The sequence below is a fragment of the Molothrus ater genome, chromosome 3, assembly GCF_012460135.2.
Source record: "Molothrus ater isolate BHLD 08-10-18 breed brown headed cowbird chromosome 3, BPBGC_Mater_1.1, whole genome shotgun sequence".
Classification (NCBI taxonomy): Eukaryota; Metazoa; Chordata; class Aves; order Passeriformes; family Icteridae; genus Molothrus; species Molothrus ater.
The window spans coordinates 33,158,181-33,178,134 of NC_050480.2; the positions used below are offsets into that span (position 1 = coordinate 33,158,181).

Genomic DNA, 19,954 nt, shown 5'->3' on the forward strand with positions numbered 1-19,954 from the left:
ATCTGGAAATTAAAGCAAGTTCACCACTCAAATTTACTGAATTCATGTCTCTGCAAAGCCAGAACCAGAGAATGAGTTTGCGCAAGGAATAGCTCAACATTCCCTTGAAATTAATTACTGAATTCAGTTACTTTGCAGAGTCTACTGGCAGATGTTGGTAATGTTTCAGAATTAAAAAGTAACAACTATAAATAAAATAATTCAGAAAAGACTAGTACACGAGATTTGCAGACCCTGATCCCACAAACACACCATGAAACATAACTGCCGGAAATAATGTTACAAATATAACAGCGGATAGAAATAATTGGAAAGCTCCAACTTCTTCTTAGTGTAGAGTCATAAAGAATGTCTCCATCCTATCATGTCAAGACCAGTCAGTGTCATTTTCCACAGGCCAGAATAGCAGCTTCAGCAGGGATAGAAAAAAATTATTCAAGGAAATCCTTCCAGTTTCAAAAGCAGAGTTGCTACAAATTATACCTTCCCATTTTCTTAAAAGTTTCCGATCTTTCTTTAACATTTGAGTAAATATTCTCTTTACCATATTTTTTTTTTCTTGGCCAACACACATCTGAGACGTTATTTCAAAGATATTTCTGTAAAGGATATCATGGCAAGTGTAATAAAAAAGGGGAAAATAGGTCTATTTTAGATCCAACAGAACAATAACTTTCACATTTTCCAAAAGTTCATGACAAAACCCTTGAGGGGTTTTTAGTCAAGTCTAAAGAACACAATTTATAAGGAATCTTCTCAGTGACTGTCAATTTAACAGAAACTCTACACACAGAGACCCCTCTTGTGAAGTCTGGACTCTGCAATCTGGCAGTTGGCTGGTTTTTTTTCCAAATTCTTGTTTGAAAATAAAACTTATCTTCACCCCTTTATATTCTTGATATTTAGACACACAAAAAGATGTCTAGATGCACAAAAAGAACTGCAAATATTCAATTTAAAGAGTCATTCAGACCCATGTTCTTATTTATAAATAGACTGGAAGGTCAGGCACATGTACATAGACAAAAAGGAGCATCTATGTGTATTTATACAGATATTTGTGTGTGTATATGTATATATGCACACACATATAGTTATGTATGCATATATATATGTATATGCATATATTGTGTGGCAATCATCTGCATACAAACACACAATGGATATTCAATGCAAACACAAAACTTCAAATGCACAAATTGCTTCTTAATACTCATCCTCCCATCAATTAATATAAATTATTATAATAAATATAAATTAATACTAAATTAATACTGAGTACTTGAAATATTTGGTACATATACTGACAGTCTCTAGGATTAACACCAAATTTGACCAGAGGATAATAGTCACAAGAACTCTCAGCAGCCGTAGCCTCTTTCTGTCATTTTTAACATCCAAAGGTTAAAGAAAGCCTAATCTGAGCCTGGGTTTCTTTCTGCATGCTACAGATAGTCATCTCTGGCATCAGCAGAGTAAGTCCAGGCTTCACATTGATTTTCTTTTTTCCTGATGTATACAGTGAAATTGAAGACCTATGCATTTCTGCTAAATGAGGTTCTGCCTTGGCTAATAGCAAACTATGACAATGGTCTGCAAAGAATTGGGTAAAGGAAAGCAGTCTTTTAAAAAAAATTCACCACCAGCAGCTGTAAATTCATAACTGTCAAAAAAATTGCTGAGGTTTTTATATGCACATTAACAGCATGCTTCAGTGTAAAATGGGATTCTTAATTCTTTTCACAGAGCATTAAATCATATTTAGGATTAGAAAGAATCCTCAGGCAGCTACTGGCAGGTGCCCTCCCTTTCAAAACCTCTCTGCTCCCTATGTTTGTACTTTGTTGACTTCAACAACAATCTAATTGCAAAAAAATCTTCTTGAAGTAAAATCTAAAACAATAGGGTGCAACTATACAACTTATGTTGCTCTTCATTGACCCCAAGAACAATTCCAGGAGCCTAATGTGTTTTCTTGTAATGCCAGTGAGATACATTTCAAAAGGAATGTGAGTCACAAGCAGAAGATGGTGCAGGATGGGGCTTCAGGTTCCTTCAGCTGCATGGGAAAATTGTTTATACTCTCTCCATGCTTCATAAGGGAGCACCCTGCATGCTGGGAGGATGGAATGATTAACTGGTAACATGGTTCCCAACAGTCTGCAAGGACTCACTCAGGAAAACAGTGATACCTGCAGAGAACTGTCTATTATCAAAAGGTTTCTCAGTTCCCAAATCCCACTGGGCACCAAAGGTACCTTCTTACTCTTGCTTATGTTTCATCCTGTCCCTCAAAAGGAACATGGAATGTACTAGACAAAATCTGTCCCTCTGATATCTTGTTCCCTAAGGGATTAATAAAACTAAGTGACAATCAGAGCACCTCCAACCACTTGTCCACCCATCTTTATCTTAATTGCACTGCCAGCTAGTTAAGGCAGGAAGGCAGCACAGGAGCTATGAGTATATAATCCATGACTGTGGCTAAAAAAAAAAATAAAATTGTTTAAGTCAAAAAAACTCTGTCACTAGGACAATATATCACTTGCATTTATTTTATATTATTATGAATTATTTCTTTTTAACCGTGGTACTTCCTCTAGGTAGGAATTTGACTGTGACTTGCAGTGTCTTTATCAGAGCTCTGTGCCTGTGCTCCCTGGCACACTGTCCATCTGCTGCCCTGTTACGTGTTTGCCAGCCCTGTGCCCATCCCTCTGCTCCCAGGGCTCACATGAGCATTTCCACCCAGAGCAAGGGGCTTTCTGCTGTGCTCAACTTGCACTCTCCTCTACTCAACTCAGTGCACTGGCACAGCACATGAGGGGTGAAGCAGCCAGCATTCAGCTTCCCAACCTTCCCCAGAGGAAATGACATCCTGAGTGACCTGTTATTATTGAATTGAATTTTAATGAAATGCTACTGCTGCACACCACTATGCAAAGAACATATGTGGCTGCAAGTGATTAATTACAGTCTTGAAGAACCTAATAAGAGATTCTCATGTTTAAAATACTTTCTGGCAACTATTAATTTTTTCTCTCTAATTATCAGAATAGCAATGGAGTAATGCACCTTTCACCTCAAATTTGCTTATTTTTCATTTCCTTTATCCTTCAGGTTTTTCTATGCTATTTATTGGTTTCTGTGCAACAACCAATCTTATGGATATAAACAACCAGTTTATAGATATAAAATATGTCAAGTATTAAATAAAACAAAAAAATTAATTTCATCAAAAATAAGTATTTTTTTTTCCACAGGAATGTCTGCCCTAGGAAATTCACACTATATTGTTTTCACATTTGCAAAGAGAATGAATTTTAGTATTGTGACTCTCTCAGGGGTCTGTCTTCAGATGCTGAAAATGCTAAGCAGAAATACGTCACCTTTAAGAAGTGATGAGCATCTACTGAGAAGCACTGAAAATCAGTAGTAGTGTGCAAACCCAAAAGTATTGGCAATTCAGACTTATGTACACTAACTTCAGGGAGCTACATTCTCATTCCATCCAAAATAGAAATAGGATTTTTCACTACGCTGGCCTGTTTGACAAGCATGCACATCCCTATGTTTAAGAGGAATCTACACAAAAACCAGAGGAAACAGTATTTGGGAAATGGCTTTGCTTTTCTGTGCTGGACTGCAAGCAACTCTGAAACCAGTTATTGACCCAAAACCACTGTCCAGCTGCAGAATTTCAGTACCAGGTCGTAACTGGTGAAGAAATATTGTTCACACCAATTCGAAGTTTCATAATGATCAAATGTAACAAAACCCCATTTAATCTTTCACTAATTTTAATACACTGAAAAAGACTTCAAAGAACTTGCTTCTTCCTGTTATCATAAAACAAACAGAGTTGTTGTGTGAAGAAATGAAGAAAGCACCCACACATTGAGATGACCTTTCTGAATACTTCTTTATGGACAGTCTGAATGTTATTTTTTAAAGCCAAACTATTCTTAAACCTTTATTTTATACAGCTGAAAACTGGCCAAAGCCAGAAGAGAAAAAAGAAGCCCTGAGGATACAAATCCATGCTCCCCTGAATTTATACTTTTTCTGCATGAAAGTAAAGTACTTTCAACCTACTTCCAACCACACCCTATCAGTACGTATGGTTAATATCTATATTACAAAGCAAAACCAATTTCAGAAAAAAGTAAAAAGTAGTTCTTTTAGGCCCTCTTACAATGATTTTCAGTTTTACAGCAGGTCTGTGTACCTCTGTCACGACACCTGGCTCAGCGGATGGCTGTGCACGCACCGCAGAGCCACAGGCACCAGCCTGGCTTGCTAATGTGCACTGAGGCTGCTGCCGCTTGCGAGAGGACAGCCAGCTCAAGAACAATTATTTTGTCTTCCACCACTCCTGTTGCTGGTAGCTGCAGCCAAAGCACTTAAAATGCCATCAAATTGCTGCCATCTACAAGCGTCAGGGTAGAACAAGACAAGCACAGACACCTATGGTAAATGCGCTCGCCTTTGCAAGCCTGATGGGAGGATGAAAGCCTCGTTTTTTGGGAAAATTAACATGGTGAGCTCTGCTGGCTTGTCCCTTGAAACACAACTCACACGGGAAATAGTGTGTCCTCAGAAATGAGCAGCATAATGATGTTTTATTGCTTGAGAAAGCCACATATCCCAAGAGAATTTGTGTCATCATAAACCAGGAGTAAGGCTGATGGAGCTGACTTTAGGCTGTAATAAAAGAGGTAGGAAAGAGATAAGAAAACACCATGACAAAAGATGCTTTTGTTACTTGTTGAGATCAATCTGAATCAAAATGTGTTCACAGTTATAATTTCTTATACAATTGAAAAAACTGCCAGTAGAAATAGCATGATTTTACTTTCCAATGCAACTATAATTCTTATTCCTATCAAAGGAGACTGAAAAAATTGCCAAGTTATTTCATTAGGAAATGCAGCTAATTTACAGGCAGAGTAATTTTCCCCCTACAAAATTGTATAATGAGCTTTAAACTCACTAAATAAAGGGTCTCTTCTCCGAGTGATTATGCTTAATTTACACAGGAATTAGTAGTGACTGGACCTCCTTTCAGAATTGCTTTAATAGAGCTGCATTATCAAAAAAAAAAAAAATTACAGCCTTGAAAAAATATCCTAACAGTCAATAGAGGAAAAAATACTTCTCTGAGCAGCAGTGCCTACATACATTGTGTTCATAAATATTTTTACAGGATAAGCACATAACTTTTAAATTGGTATCAGAATCCAGAAAATCTCTAATGCTGATTTTATATTAAATTATTCACTTAGGCATTATGCTGATAGAATGTATAGAAAAGCCTCAAGTAACAGATGGACAGCAATGCAAGGGAGAAATCAACATTTTCATTTACAGACATTGCTGTCACTGTATGCAATATTGCCATGTTAACTATTTATTATTATTTGTTGATATTACTGTTACTATTATTATTTATGGTGGGTTTTTACTGGTTAGTCTGTCCAAAGAATGAACACTTTGGTTTATAGACAATTCTTACCAAATGAAGTGCAGTCTTCACATAGTTAAATGCTAGCCAGAAAATCCCAGCATCTCTCAGATTCAGGTATTTTTGTGTATTTACATAGAAACTAGGCATTAGAAACCTTAGATCAGCTTGTTAATGGTATCACTAAGGTAGTAGATATCACACAAAAATATTGTTTGTCCCTGGCAAATTATAAAAGGTAATTAAAATTCCTGTTACCTAAAGCAGTTGACCCTGAGGTTGTGGAAGTGGGAGAAACACATTTGGAAGTTTCAGTGAAAGATTTCACCTCTCCTACTTCCTTCATAGGGTAGGAAGTCCTTATCATCTTTTCACTCTACCATAGAAGTGAATTCATAATATTTAAGGTCTGGAGGGGGCCATTAAATCACATGGCTTGTCCTCCTTTATCATGGCATGCATTTCATAAGAGGTCTACAGATCACTCAGAACCAGTGACATCTGTGGAGCTGGTTAAGTAAATCTAAGCCAAAATATTGAGAGTCGGCAACAAGACCGTGCTATCCCAGCAGCAAAGACAGCTTACACTGAGTGAGAAGAAATTAATCTGGGAAAAAAAAAAAAAAAAAAGAAAAAGAAAAAGCTGTAATAGCCAGGATGCAATCCATCCTCGGGAACCTGGCACAGCCATCGTGACTGCGCCCGAAGCGAGCGCGCCGAGGCGCGTTTGTGGCACATCATTGCCATCTGCTGCGCCGGGCCGAGAGCGCAGCGAGCGCCAGCCACAGGACAGCCAGAGGGGCTGCCCGGACACCCTGCAAAGCCGCCTTCTCCACGTCCTTGCTTCACTTTCACCCTTCCCACACCCACCCTGACGTGGCTGGGCCTCCCTCTAAGTCTGGAAAATAAGCATTCCGAAGGTGTGAAAGTGGACCTGGTAATTATTGCATAAGCCAGCACCGTGCCATGAGGACAGCCTGAGCGTGAGCTCTGCCCGAGTACCGTGAGCTGCAGCCCGAGGCTTCCCTGGCAAGGGGCATGCACGCTACCTAGCTCCCAGCAGCTTTGACAGAAGGAAACCCCTGCATTAGGTTCCTCATGCAAAGTTACAAATGCTTTCTGGAGATGTTTTGTGCCTGGAAGTAATTTGCATGCTTCGGAACCAAACGACAAGACCAAAGAATTTGGGAGTAACAATGTCGGTTTTCTCTGACAGAGAAGTCTCTACTTACAGAAATCCATGCTATGTATGTGGGTGAAACATCTGCTTCTGAAAGTGACTGCATAGACATATGATATATGCAAAAGGAGCATATGCCTCTTGAATACAAATGTTGTAAAGCACCTGTGAAAATGCTTTTTAAATCATAAACAGCATTTACTGAACTGACACAAACCACTTAAAATAATTTAGATAATAAGCACTATCAAAGGACACAAAATGAACTTACTAACGCCCACAGAATAATGAGGGACAACTTGCTGGCAATGTTGACACTCAACAAAATTTGGCCACCACAGTAGCTCACATAAACCATTAGCTCACATAAAGCATTCAACCCACATACCTTGATTATATATGAATTTTGCATGACTGCACACAGCTTTTGGTAGCAACTGGATATAACCTTGGGCACTTCTGGGAGAAGGACAGGTCCACCCCCAGTTTTCTCCCTCCCTATCCCAGATCCAGGTACTATTCAGGCTGAGAAGGCAGCTCCCAGAGGCTGGGTGAGCACCCCCATCCTGTGCCACAGAGCCACAAACTGGTGTTTGCTGGTTTATATGTACTGCACACACTGAGCACTGCTCTGATACTTCAGGGAGACTGGGAATTGCTGCTCAATCTGTTTGGGTCAGCTGAGTGTCTTCAAACAAGTAATTTCTTGCCACCCCTCCAGCATCTCACTCCCTATCCCCCACAGAAATAGGGTAATAACAGCAACTTTCTTTGTGTAGCAGCTCGAGTTTGTTATTTATAAGACGAAACTACTACTGCTGAAATTAAGTCTTTACAAACTTCACCACATATGTGAATAACAGTGGTCCAGGAGCAATTTTCCAATCCATCTTCAGTGTTACTAATTAAAAAAAAAAACAACTTTGTTGGACTCTGTTATTGACTATGAATGTTTTTTTCCAGGGCAGTCATCTCTGCTTCTTTACCCTTGTCTTTTCCAGTCAGCTTTTCTCTCTCATCCACCACAGCCCCTCTAACAGTGCCACACTGGTTTGTACTTGTGGCACCAGCCCACTTCATGACCTCTCACCTCAGCATTCAGTACCACTGAACTTCATTCAGCTATTTCATGAGCTCAATCATTGTGTTGTAACTCAGACATGCTCAGCTGGTACTTGGAGAGGTGCTGAAGCTTTGCACAGTGTCTGGAACAGAATATTGCTAAAACTCACAGAAACCTTCATTCTCCAAAGCAAACATAAGGCTGACACAGCAACAATGCCCCAACACAACCAGCTGCTCTGATTTTTCTTAGGATTGACCAGTAAGAAGAGGAGGGAAGGTTTATTTACCATTGACCCCAAAGAGTTAGTTTTGCTTTGGACTCATCCTTCAGGGTGTGTGGAAAAGGCACAGCACATCAATACACAGCCCTCCAGAGCGAGGGTCACCCTGAAACTGAAGGAAGAGGTTCTTGCATCTCTAACAGTAAAGCAAGATCCTCTCTCTTCTTTTTGGCTAGAATCAAGAACTTGTTTTGCAGATTAAGAAGTGCTAAATATTCATAAATTCATTTAAAAGCTGGGCAGAAGAATCCCTCCCATGATTCTCAGCTTTGACACTCCTCACATACTAACACTTTCTGACCTGCAGAATCACACACATTTCTGTGGTATTTTACCAGTACTAAGCACTGCACGGTAAAATTTTTTGCAGGAACAATGTGAGTATAAATTACAAAAGTGGACACAGTATCTTTGTCCAAAATGGAGATGGTTTAACTTCATGAGGTGGTAAGCATCCAAAAGGCTCACGGGAGCACTGGCTATGTGTATATTATTAGCAGGTATTATAGACACGTAGGAACGGGTCTATAGACCAAAATTTAGCGCTGAGGATCTGTCATCCCCACTGTATGTATTTCAGATTTTCCTGTTTCCCTGTTTAAACTTCAGATCAGCGTTGCTTTGATGCCTTGTCCTGAAGCTCACTTCTACCTGGTGTATGTTCAAGACTCCCTGAGCACATCCTCTAGTTTAGTCTCAAAAGCAAAAAGCATGGATTTCCTCTTTGTGTTCTGCTGTTCAACCAAAACGGACTGACTGGGAAATTCGCTTCAGAGGAACAACCCAAGCTGAATTAAAACATGAATATAGATGTCCTTGTTGAGACACTTATTTTTGTGGTCCATTAAGTTTTGACAAATGACCATATCTCAGTAATAACCACATGGAAGCTCATCACAGGAATAGGATTTGAATTTTTGCTGTAGATACATTAGACAATGACAGAACCCCCCCAAGGACTTTAAGCATATATACGCTGAATTGTTTCAATCCAAAACAAGCTAAATTATATTCAGACTGAGCTTAATCACAGCTTACCATCTCAGCAGGCACACTTCCACTGAAACTGGCTTGTTACCCTCTTTAAAATATCCTGTGATTTTTATTGTCGAAAAATATGCCAAATTTCCATATTAGTCACTCACTGAATTACAGGGCATGGAACTCTGGGCATGGCCAGCATACCAGGGACATCAGCATCCCTGCTCACAAGCAGATTGCCCTGCTCAGCTGAAGGATGAGATCCTGCTCTTGCGACATTCAGGATGATCTGGATGTAGAGGAGAGGAACCACAAAGTAGCAGAACCAGGGCTCAGGCAACCCCCTCGCTTCAAGTGGGGCATAAACACCAATTAATTTGTTTCTATTTTGTAGCTTGTCAGCTTCAAAGTCAAGTTAGCAAAATAGCTGTTGCTCTTGAAAGTATTGCATAGAAGAAAATAAAAGCTTAGAAAAAAATTGCAACAGGGAACAGAAATTCCTCCACAAGCAATTATTGTGAATTTGTCCCAAAAAACCTCATTTTGATCATCACTAAGATTTATCAGCACCTGATTGCTCAGGGACATTATCTTGGCAGTGTCAGCCCAGACTGCAGGCAAGCACCCAACATCATCAAAGCCACCACAGAAGTCAGTGTTAATTTGCAACACTGTGGAAAGGGCCTGCAGACAGGAAAAGATGAAAATCACAAAAAGGAGGACATCCTCTCTTAAACCCAGATGTGGTCTCTCTGATCTTCCTCCTGGGGCACACTGACAAAATAGAGCAGTGAAATTGCCACCTGTGCTGTTCTATAAACACTCCTTCACCCTGGAAACTGGGAAATTCAAACAGTATCAGATTTAGATCCTTTCACTCTCAAGAAACCAATCAACCTCTTTTCTGCTTGATGCAAGTGTCAACATTTTAAAAAGTTTAAAAGGTGTTTGTTTTAAAGGATGCTAAAGAAATAGTAGGAAACAACCAAAACAGCATTAATTAACTGTTACATTTCAACAGCTAGTGAACTACAAAATCTTCAGTCAGTTCCTTCCATTTTTTTGTAAGTCAAACATTCAGGTTGTTATCCTCTGACACAAAATATTTTACATTTTTTAGTGGAAGAAATTAATGCCTTGTCTTCTTGCTATAAGAAGCTATCTATTTTGCTATCATTTATTTTCCAAAGCTTTTAGAAAGCCTAGTGGAAGTGGGAGCATACATTTCACATTTTCAAGATAGCACCTCAATTTTCATGTTACATGTTCCAATAAGGCACTTAGCATAAAAAATTTAGAAGCCCCACAAGACACAAATGTATCAGGGAAACTCATTGAGAACTGACAGTCTCAGATACACCTCTCTCAGACAGCCACTGTTCTTAGTCTTTCCTTCACTGAGGGAATTACAGTAAGGAAAGAGTTACATAATGGGGAATGTGACAGGTGCAGGTTAAGATGGAGTCAAACTGAGATGAACTGATATTTTATTATTATTTTAATAAATACATAATCTAGCTGCTTTACTTAGATAGATGCACTGGTTCCAGTGTAATTATTTCTATTGCCCATGGTTTTTGATGCTCTATGAGAGTAAATCCCTATCATCTAAAGCCAATATAAGAGCTAATCTTGACTGCCTATAAAAGGGAAGTATGGTACAACTGCTGAGACAAAGGGAAGAGTACCATTATTTCAAGTGATGTTTGGGATATTACAAAACTTTTACAATGCTGATGATATTCTTAGGAATTTTGCTAAGGCCTATTTTCTCACCAGATTTTTTGGTGTTGTTTTAAAATTAAGAGTACAAGGGCAAAAGAGGAACCAAAGGAAAAAACAGCAAAGAAACAGTGCCTGAAATGTTATGATGAAACATTAAATGATCATGGCTACAGCTTGCTGCCAGTGGAAATGAGGACAGACTTCCCTTTCCAATACTGTCAGAAAGCTTGTCTGGGCAAGATGCCCAACAGTGCCCAGCCCAAATCACAGCCAACAGATTAATATAAGATGATCTTTCTGTTAAGGCTCTTTTTAGTAAATAGGCTCATCCAGAATACGAGGTAAAAAAAAATAAAATTAAGAGCACAAATTTTCACCAGCTGTTTGAAGAAATAACTTATTTTCAACTGCTTCAGCATAGCAGCTCCCAAGTAAAAGCAAATAAAAAACTACCTCTAGAAATATTGCCAGAAACTACATAGGTGTACTCACTAGTCACTTTTCTAGGAAGTTTCATGCATGTAAAGCATTGCCTTTGAGACCATGTGCCACAATAAAATTAAACACAGCTGAAGATACAAGAAATTTCTCACATAAAAGAAAATTTTAAAACATTAATTTTATCTCAGTCTAAATAGCCAGTCTGTGGAAAAATTGCACAAAATGTATTTGACAGTTTAAGAATATAGGATATTGTTTTGAAGAGATGCATCATATTTTTGGGACAGTCTTGTGATACATTTCAGTCCTCACTTTAGCTAAAGACTCATTGTTGCAGCAGTATGAGCAGCATCTGTGATATACTCCATTTCTGCTGGAAGGTGAAAAATATGCTAGGACATATGTACAATCTTAGGAGAACATATAAAGTTCTGTAAAAAGTATATTCAAAAACTCCATAATACTGAGAGTCAATTAGGGCTAGGGTTTTTTTTTGTACTTCTGCTGTTCAGAGGTAATTTTTCATCAAAAAAAAAAAAAAACTGTTGGTAGTTTGAATTGGGATATTCAAATCCTACTCAGCAGGTCCTTTCAGATTTTCAGAATTCCAGGCCTAACATGAGGTACCAGAGCTAGGAAATCACCTCTTGAAATCCTTTCCTGAAGTGGAACCATGAGCTGAGTCTGCCAGGAAGAACTATGAGTCACCTCCTCACTTCTGAGCAGACAGAATAAATGAAAACACAAATGAAAAGCATCCATTTGTCCTTCCTATTTATATATGCCAGCCCTGTAACCCACCTGCAAAAAATTAAATTTATGGAAACATAACAATGTAACCAACTTAGCATGTAGGAGATAAAATAGGTATGGCAAGGTGATAATAGTGTTTCAAAGGACAGAAGAAATTCAGAGTTGACATCTGCAAAGAATATGTAACTCCATGTTCAGTATTGGGTCTTGACAATTTTAGTGCCACGTATTTTGTTTCTGTTTAAATGTGACTTCACATCTACCACACTTTTGTATGTGCATGTACAAACATGCATTAAAAAAAATCTCAGGGAAAAAAGTGAAAAAAGTGATAGTTGTTGTAGAGCAATAATCCTCTGGCAGAAGAGTTTACAAAAGATGACAGAAAGCAGGCAGCACAAGTAAACTTCTGGAGAAGATGCCATGGGAAAAAGAGAAAGCATAGTCAAAGAAGATCACATAATTGGGGCACAGGTATAATAAACATAACTGAACTACTAGATTTTAAAATAAATGTAGACTAGATCATAAACTTACAGGTGTTGTCAATGTAGAGTAAAGTTGAAAGAAAAATCCTCTATGACTAAGGATGAGTGAGTTGTGTAATCAGTTGAAGAGAACCATCTGAATTCAAAATAAAATTGTCCACGAGACAAAAAAAAAGGTACCTGTGAAGGGAAGAAAGGAACAAATGTTATTAAAAACAAAAACAAACAAACAAACAAACAAAAACAAAAATAAAAATAAACAAACAAAAAGAAGCCCCACCAAATAAGAATTCTATGGAGTTGAGCAGTAAGGAGAAAAATGTTCTAAGAAGTAAAAACTACAGGGAGGAAAACACAATCACTTTCTAAGAGGATCAAATGCTAAAACAGCATCAGTGTCAAGTGTTGAGAGCCATCAGTCTTGTCACAAGAAAAAATGTGCCATGTACACTTAGTAAATTCCCAACACTGCAGTGCAAAGCTGTAACACCTTTCACAGTATTTTAACAGTATAACAACTTCCTCTAGAGAGGCTGGGAAGTTAAAAAAGCTAAAAATTAACATTTTAAAGTTTGCTTGGGTAGCAACTGAGTACCATACTAAGATGTTAAATTAATGGGAGCAGTGATGTATACTAGAAAAAACAGATTTATTTTATAACAACTGTGCACCACAGAGGATGGCAAGCCCTGTCAGAGCCCTGATAGTGGCCCAGGATCTTTCTTTTCACCATATGCTTCTAATAGGGCCTCTTCACCACTCTTGGCTTGGACTATATGATCTCCAGAAGTCCCTTGCAACCATTCTGTGATCATTTCCCCAGCTGAAGGGGCAGAAAGATGACATATTTTAGAAAGTACACTGAGAACTATTAACTATACTAGATAGATAATAACTCAGTGTTAATAATATTTTCGTTAACTGTTAAGTCAAAGACTGGATAAGCAGAAGAGTCTAAGTCATCCTGCAGTAAAAAAGTTATAGGGACACCAAGGTTTACACACAGCATTTTGTGAGATTTCCATTCAGTTAAAATACTTCTAAGATTACTATAACTGAAAGGAGTTGAGAATAAAAAAGAAACCCTCATTTGTTTATTGTGTTTAAAGTAAATATTGTTTGCTCAACTTCCTTGAAATATTGCCTTGAGTACTTATATTTATTTCTTCCTGCAACAGATGAATAACACTTTGAGGAGAAAAATGTAAACCCAATGACATCTGCAAACATTCTGACTACCATCTGAAACAAATGTTATTGTATGACTAACCCCCTACTTCGTTTATTCCCTTTAAAGAAAAAAAAACAGGAATTCAATTTTAGTTTTCCTAATTACAAAGTATACTTACCATAAATTGTTGACTATTGGGTGCTTGTGCTACTTACCTGCAAAACAAATCAAACAAACAGAGAGTTACTTCACAGCACAATAAACTATCTACATAGGAGAGTGGATATAATTTAGGTGGCTTGAAGATCATCCCTTTTTTGAAGAGCAGAGTTAGATGAAAGAATGGAGGGAACTCAAGGATCCAGGGAAAAAAAAATTAGAACTCCAGCTGGAATATTGATTATGTAAGAGGAAAGCTCAGTCTCAACAAAAGCACTTTATGACTTGAACATCACTGTCCCCAAGGTGAAGGGAAAAGTGCCAAAACTAAATCTTGCTTGCTCTGACTCTCAGAATTGCTTCCGTCCGACCTAAAACAAGCAGCTGGGACATGGGACACAAGCTCTTTATGGGATACTGTCTCCACCATATTTGTTTTCCAGACCAACTTCACAGGAGCCATGAACCAATATTGTTTATCTCACACAGAATTTCACAACTTAAATTAATTTATTAGCAAACTACACTAAGGCCTGTACACACTCACTGAGAGCTGAATAAGAATAGGCCTGTTACTGCATCTGACATTGCTATGTCTTGGCCTCATTTTTCTTCTAAAAACTTTTCTTCTTCTGAAAACTATAAACATCTATTAAACAATAATCATCTCTTACTATCTCTCTATCAAAGGTGACAAAATGGCAAGGTTGCAAGTTATCAATAGCAGTATCTTTAATCAAACAATGATAGAACTATTGGCTAGAAAGAGCCTTTGGACATCATCTACTCCAACTTCCTTTATTGTTAGTGCATAAAATTAGATCAATTCTTGATTTTAGGGTTCTTTGCAATAGAAATTTCAAACAAGAAGTTCAATATGGGAACAACCCATGTTTAATTGATAAAATATTTTGATTAAACAGTTTTCGGTATGTATTACTGTCAGACACTGCATATTTTTATAGAAAAACACCGTCACTGTGGTACGTGGAGACACAAAGGTTTGAAGGTAATAGAGTCAACAGCTTGCTAATTCAAACCCTAGTTTTGCAGGAAATTGTCTGAATACTCTTTGGTATGCAGCATCTTTGACATTATTATACCAAATACATGCTATTTATCCCTTAAATCATAAAAGGTATACAAATATGACAATTTTTAAAGTACATAATCCATACCATATCAAATTCATGCTTTTAGTACATATACATGATGTCCAAATTCTAAATTCATATTGGGGTCCTGGCAGCTTCCATAACAGAGACGTCTGACAAGTTCATTTAAAGGTATAATCTATTACAATCCACCAGGACAATGATGTCTTTTGCTTTGAAAATTTAAAATAAAATACAAATTTGAACAATAAAACTTGTCAAAACCAAAATATTTATTTTGGGAAGATAAATAAATAAATAAATAACATCAGGGATGAAGGCAGAAGAAACAGTGGAGCCTTAAAGATGGCAATAAATTCTCTCTAATAATTTTGCCACTGGTCACACCATAACCTTTGTTGAATTCATCTCAGCTCAAAATTTGAAACAGGTCTTGTGCACAGTCAAAATGAATTCAGAACAGTTTCATAGGCATTTTCTTCTTTTAAGCCAAGTTTGTTAATCAACCATGCTAGAGAGTATAGAAAAACAACCTTTAGATTCCTGACTACCAGGAACAGTTACTTTTCATATCTTTAATTCCCCATGTGATGTAAGGATATTAATACAATACACTATTCACAACATTATGACATGCTATAATTATCTCCATGGATGCCAGAAACAATTCTGACCATTGTGATACACTGGGTACTATCCAAAAGAAACAAACCCAGTAAAGATTTTAAAATATGTCGGTGCAAGAGCACTATACTTTGATCACACTGACAAAAACTTGAAAGCCAAGGGCAGCTGGGGCTGGGAAAGGATGATGCCAATTTAAACTTTAGGATTGACAGCTCTGTTTAGGTTAAGGAAAGCTGAGTGGATGTTTTGCAGCAAGGGAAAATCACTGTGGAGGAAGAGATGATGTAGGAGTAATATATTAAAAAGAAATATGGAACTTGAGGGCATGTTTAATGTAAAGCAAGCCAAATGCTTTGCTAAAAAATGTGGCCTTTATGGTCTTTTGAAACTATTACCATAATTTTTCTTCTCCCCTTGAGCTAAGTTCCTAAGCAGACATTAAAATATTTGTAAATGGTAATTAGTATTCAGAAACACATTTTAGCATGAGAAATGGAAATGTGCCTTGAGGAGCTCAGCCTTGCTGCCCTGAGACAAGTCTGTCCCCAACACCAAACCTGGGCAAACAGCTTCCCAAGGCCTCGTGCTGCCATGGCTCCAGGGGCACAGGGTGACGCCAGTGCCTGCTCCTACATGAGTGAGCCCTGGGAAACCCCAAGAAAAGTGACAGCAAGTGACAGTGAAGGCTCTGGGTGGCTCAGACACACAGGTCTGCCACCCTGGTGATAGGGAGTGATAAGCACTGTTTGAGTCTTCAAGAATCTTGAAAAATCTGAACTTGCAAACCAGTTGGAGGGAAGGAAAAGTGGCTAAGAAAAGCTCCTCCCACTAAAGTCAGCTCTGGGAGCAAACGTAATTTCCCAGGAGATCCAGCTTCAGTGTTTGCACAGGTCTGTTCTCACATGCTGCTTGTAATAATAATTCTCACCCAGAGTGCACTGCTTTAAGGAAGAACCAAGACCCTTCAAATTTTACACATCTTCTCCAACAAAAAGCTGACTGCATCTTCTGCAGCTGACTTCTGAAGCTGACTGCTTCTGCATCTGCTCCTACTCAGGACAAGCAATTAAGTCCATGTGGTTTGGCTCTGCAACGATGCCAGACCTTCATTTTCATAGCACTTTATGCCCCATTCTTCACTCCTGCACTTTGGACAAGTCCTACTTCAAGCTGGCCACAGAAACAAGGCCAGGATTTGGCCTCAAGAATTTCCCATTCCAAAAATTCTATTGATGCAACAGTTGCTGCCTTCATATGACGACAGTAAAATTGCACCCACAGTGCAATCTGATGCCATGCCCCTGAGGATCACTTAAAACCACTGGCTTGAATCCTACCATGCACATTTTTTCTCCAGGAAGGAGAAATATAATACTCTCAATGATTTATAAAGAGCTGTTGAAAAGCCTTTACCAACCTCAGGAAAAGTTGGTTTTATTGGGTTTGGAAGGAAGGGGAAAACAACACAAAAACTGTAGGTGTTTTTCTTGGTTTGCTTTTTGAAGCCATTAATTGTAATACTAATAGAAATCTGCAATATTTGGGGTTTACTAAAAATTCCTTATTAAAACTAACACTCTCCTTTGAGCCCAGAAGAGATCCCATGAGCTGGTTTCTTCCACCTATGCTCAGATAAAAGGACTTATTTCTTTGGACAACAAATAAAAATACTTCAATGTTAAATTCTGTTTTAGTATATATTTCTTCAATGTATATGTTATTTCTCTGATAGGACTGTATTTCTGCTTCCCAAACATATCCTGCCCCACGCCCCCCAATATATGTGCTATAACTGATCTACTTGGCCAAATCTAAGTTAAATACACATTAATAAAATCTACTGCCTAAAAGGTTTTATTCACTTCCTAAAAATAGTGCTCTAGCTTTCAAAGGCATTTAAGGTGTAACTTCAAAGACATTACACATTGACCTAATCAAAAGCATGTTGAACCCAAAATTTGGATCAAGTTTTTGATGCTCAAAGAAAGCATTTTTAAGCATATTTCTTTGAACTCAAAGATATTTAATTCAGTTTTGGAGCTATATCTTAGCTTAAAATAATTTTTCAGAAATAATAATCACAAAATCATGAATTAAGTAGTTTCTAAAAAAGAAATTTGAATGAACTTGCATTCAAAAAGTTAGTGTTCTGGTATGAATTGGAACTTTATTTCTAATCAAAGAAAATTATTCACATCATTTTCTTCATCCATAAAATGTGAACGGCAACTGTTATGCAAGTATTGGTAATGGGTAAAAAAAGGCTCATATAAAAGCTAGCGACTTTTGGAATCAGTAGTATTAAAAATAAAAAATTGTTTTTAAATTAAATGTACTTAAATTAAACTACTTGGTGTAGTTTCTTTATACTCCAGCACTTACCATAATAATGCACTTCATTTATTTTCTAAAAACCCTAACATTTCTTGAAGTTATGGGGAAAATTCTTAATCATTCCATACTCTTGGAATTCTTACTCAAACAATCATTAATTTTTGCTGGGCCGAGGACTGTAGATTTTGTAGATTCAAAAACCTAGACAGGGAAATTTCTCCTGCCAATAGATCTTTATGTAATACATTGATTTCTCTTACAGATCCGACTTAATCTGAGTAAGTTCTCAGGTGGCTTGCAACAATTATTACTGAATATACAAATTCAGTTGATTAGCTTTAAATAATCTGCATCTCTCCCCATAAAGAAGTTATTTCCTTCATGTAGAAAAGGTGTCAGAATGAAAGCTGGTACATAAAAGCTGTAGCATGGTTGATCGCCTTGCTTTCAGCTTTTCCTGATACGGCGATGGAAAAACTCCAGATTTTATTTTCAAAAACAATCCTTTCTCCAAACATCAAACACTCATTCATGTTACCAGCACAAAAACTACTTAGAAACAGCCACAATAATAACTGTGATCATACATGCAATTATGCACTACAAGTAATTGATGAAAGTTTTGTTCCAGAAGCTGTAAAATTTTCATGGATTTATCAAATCGGTGCTTTGGATAAAGGCATTCATCCCAAGAAATAATCTCAGAAGCTCAGTGGTCAGCAGGGTTGAAAGTCTGTGCTTGTGCTAAAAGGTGACTTTCGAAATGCAGTAAATATACCATTATTTTTAGCTTTGGACATTAATAAAAACTTCCAGTGACACAAAATACAGTAATGCTGAGCTTTGCTAGGCAAAACCTCATCTAAACCAACAGAGCGGGGGCTCATACAACTTCGTCTGCAGTTCCATGAATTCAGTGTAAATACTCCTATGGATCAGTCTAGTTCAAAGACTTTTTTGGTCTAAAAACTTGGAGACACTGCAGTGTCTGACCTTCATGCAAACAGCAGCTGATTTTCTGGCAGATATCCCCTTTTTGAGCTGCATATGCCTTTCCAAACCATTGATCATTCCATCTCTCATCAGCACAGATGTTTCCTGCTCTCTTTTTGAATTTTAAGTACTGGAATAGAAACTATTCTTTTGATAACTTCCTTAATACTTTCCTCTTAAGTATCTTTTAATATGTCCATTCTTTTCCTTATTTTGAACTCAAATATCATTCCTTGCCTCTTACTATCTGTTTATTGATATTTCTGCATTCTGCCTAAGCCCTCTCACTGTTACACATACATTTAACACTAATCTGTTATTTTCCAGTGAAATATCTGTTCCATCAATTCTCTTAGATTACTCTATTTTGTTTATGGTTGCTAAATACATAACAGTCTTAAAGTTAAATATAAAGTACAGAAATGCAGCAACTATGGAGAATTTCAACTCGTGACTTTATAATCACAAATACTAGAACCAGCTTTTAGATGGAATTTGCTTTAATTTAGTTTTCTTTGCCAACAGGCTACACAAAACAAAACTCTTAAGTGGATTAAAAAGCACTAGCTAAGCTTTCAATTACATAATTTGGCTTAAATTGCTTCTAAGGGCATAAAATAATGCCAAACAAATAATACAATTGAAAAATCATCAGCTACTATTCTAAGGAAATTACTGTTTTTGTTTAGTCATGGAAAAACACTCTCAGCTGGAATGCACAGGGACACACTGAGTACACATCTTTCTCTCTCTTTCACAAATGTCTCTCTTATGGGCTGACATATTTTTATCTTAGACTTCCTCAGCAGAAATGCACATACAAAGATGATGCCCAGTCAACTGAAACATCAGCAAATTCCTTGGTCTATTGTGGGCTCCCTGTGACCTTTCCATGATGTGTCAAGCCTTTCCACATGCATGCAAGGTGCAGGCACTGGGGAGCACCTGGGATTAGCCAAGCCAATTGCAGACATGCTGTTACTCCTGTCCATGTGCTCAGGAAATCACAGGACATGACAGGAGCAACCAAAATGCTGCCAGATGTACTGAAACACCAGGGAAATTACTCCTGAGCACACTGTCTACCCTGAAAAACACAAATGGTGTATTGAGCAAAAGGCTGCCCTTGCAGACCCCCATGTCAAAGTCAGTTTGGTTTGTTTCTGTTTCATGTATT

At 37.7% G+C, this 19,954-nt stretch overlaps 1 protein-coding gene across 2 annotated transcripts in view; it reads right to left on the reverse strand.

Annotated features, from left to right (window-relative positions):
- The window catches only part of SMYD3 (SET and MYND domain containing 3), a 380,665-nt gene that overhangs the window by 169,691 nt on the left and 191,020 nt on the right, over positions 1–19,954 (reverse strand). The window contains exon 1 of one of the 2 annotated variants that reach the window (XM_054514312.1): positions 12,428–12,446. The exons of the other annotated variant lie outside the window; for it this stretch is intronic. The gene's annotated coding sequence lies outside the window, so the exon portion shown is untranslated. Of the gene's footprint in view, positions 1–12,427; positions 12,447–19,954 lie in introns of those variants that run through there. 2 annotated transcript variants of the gene reach the window in all.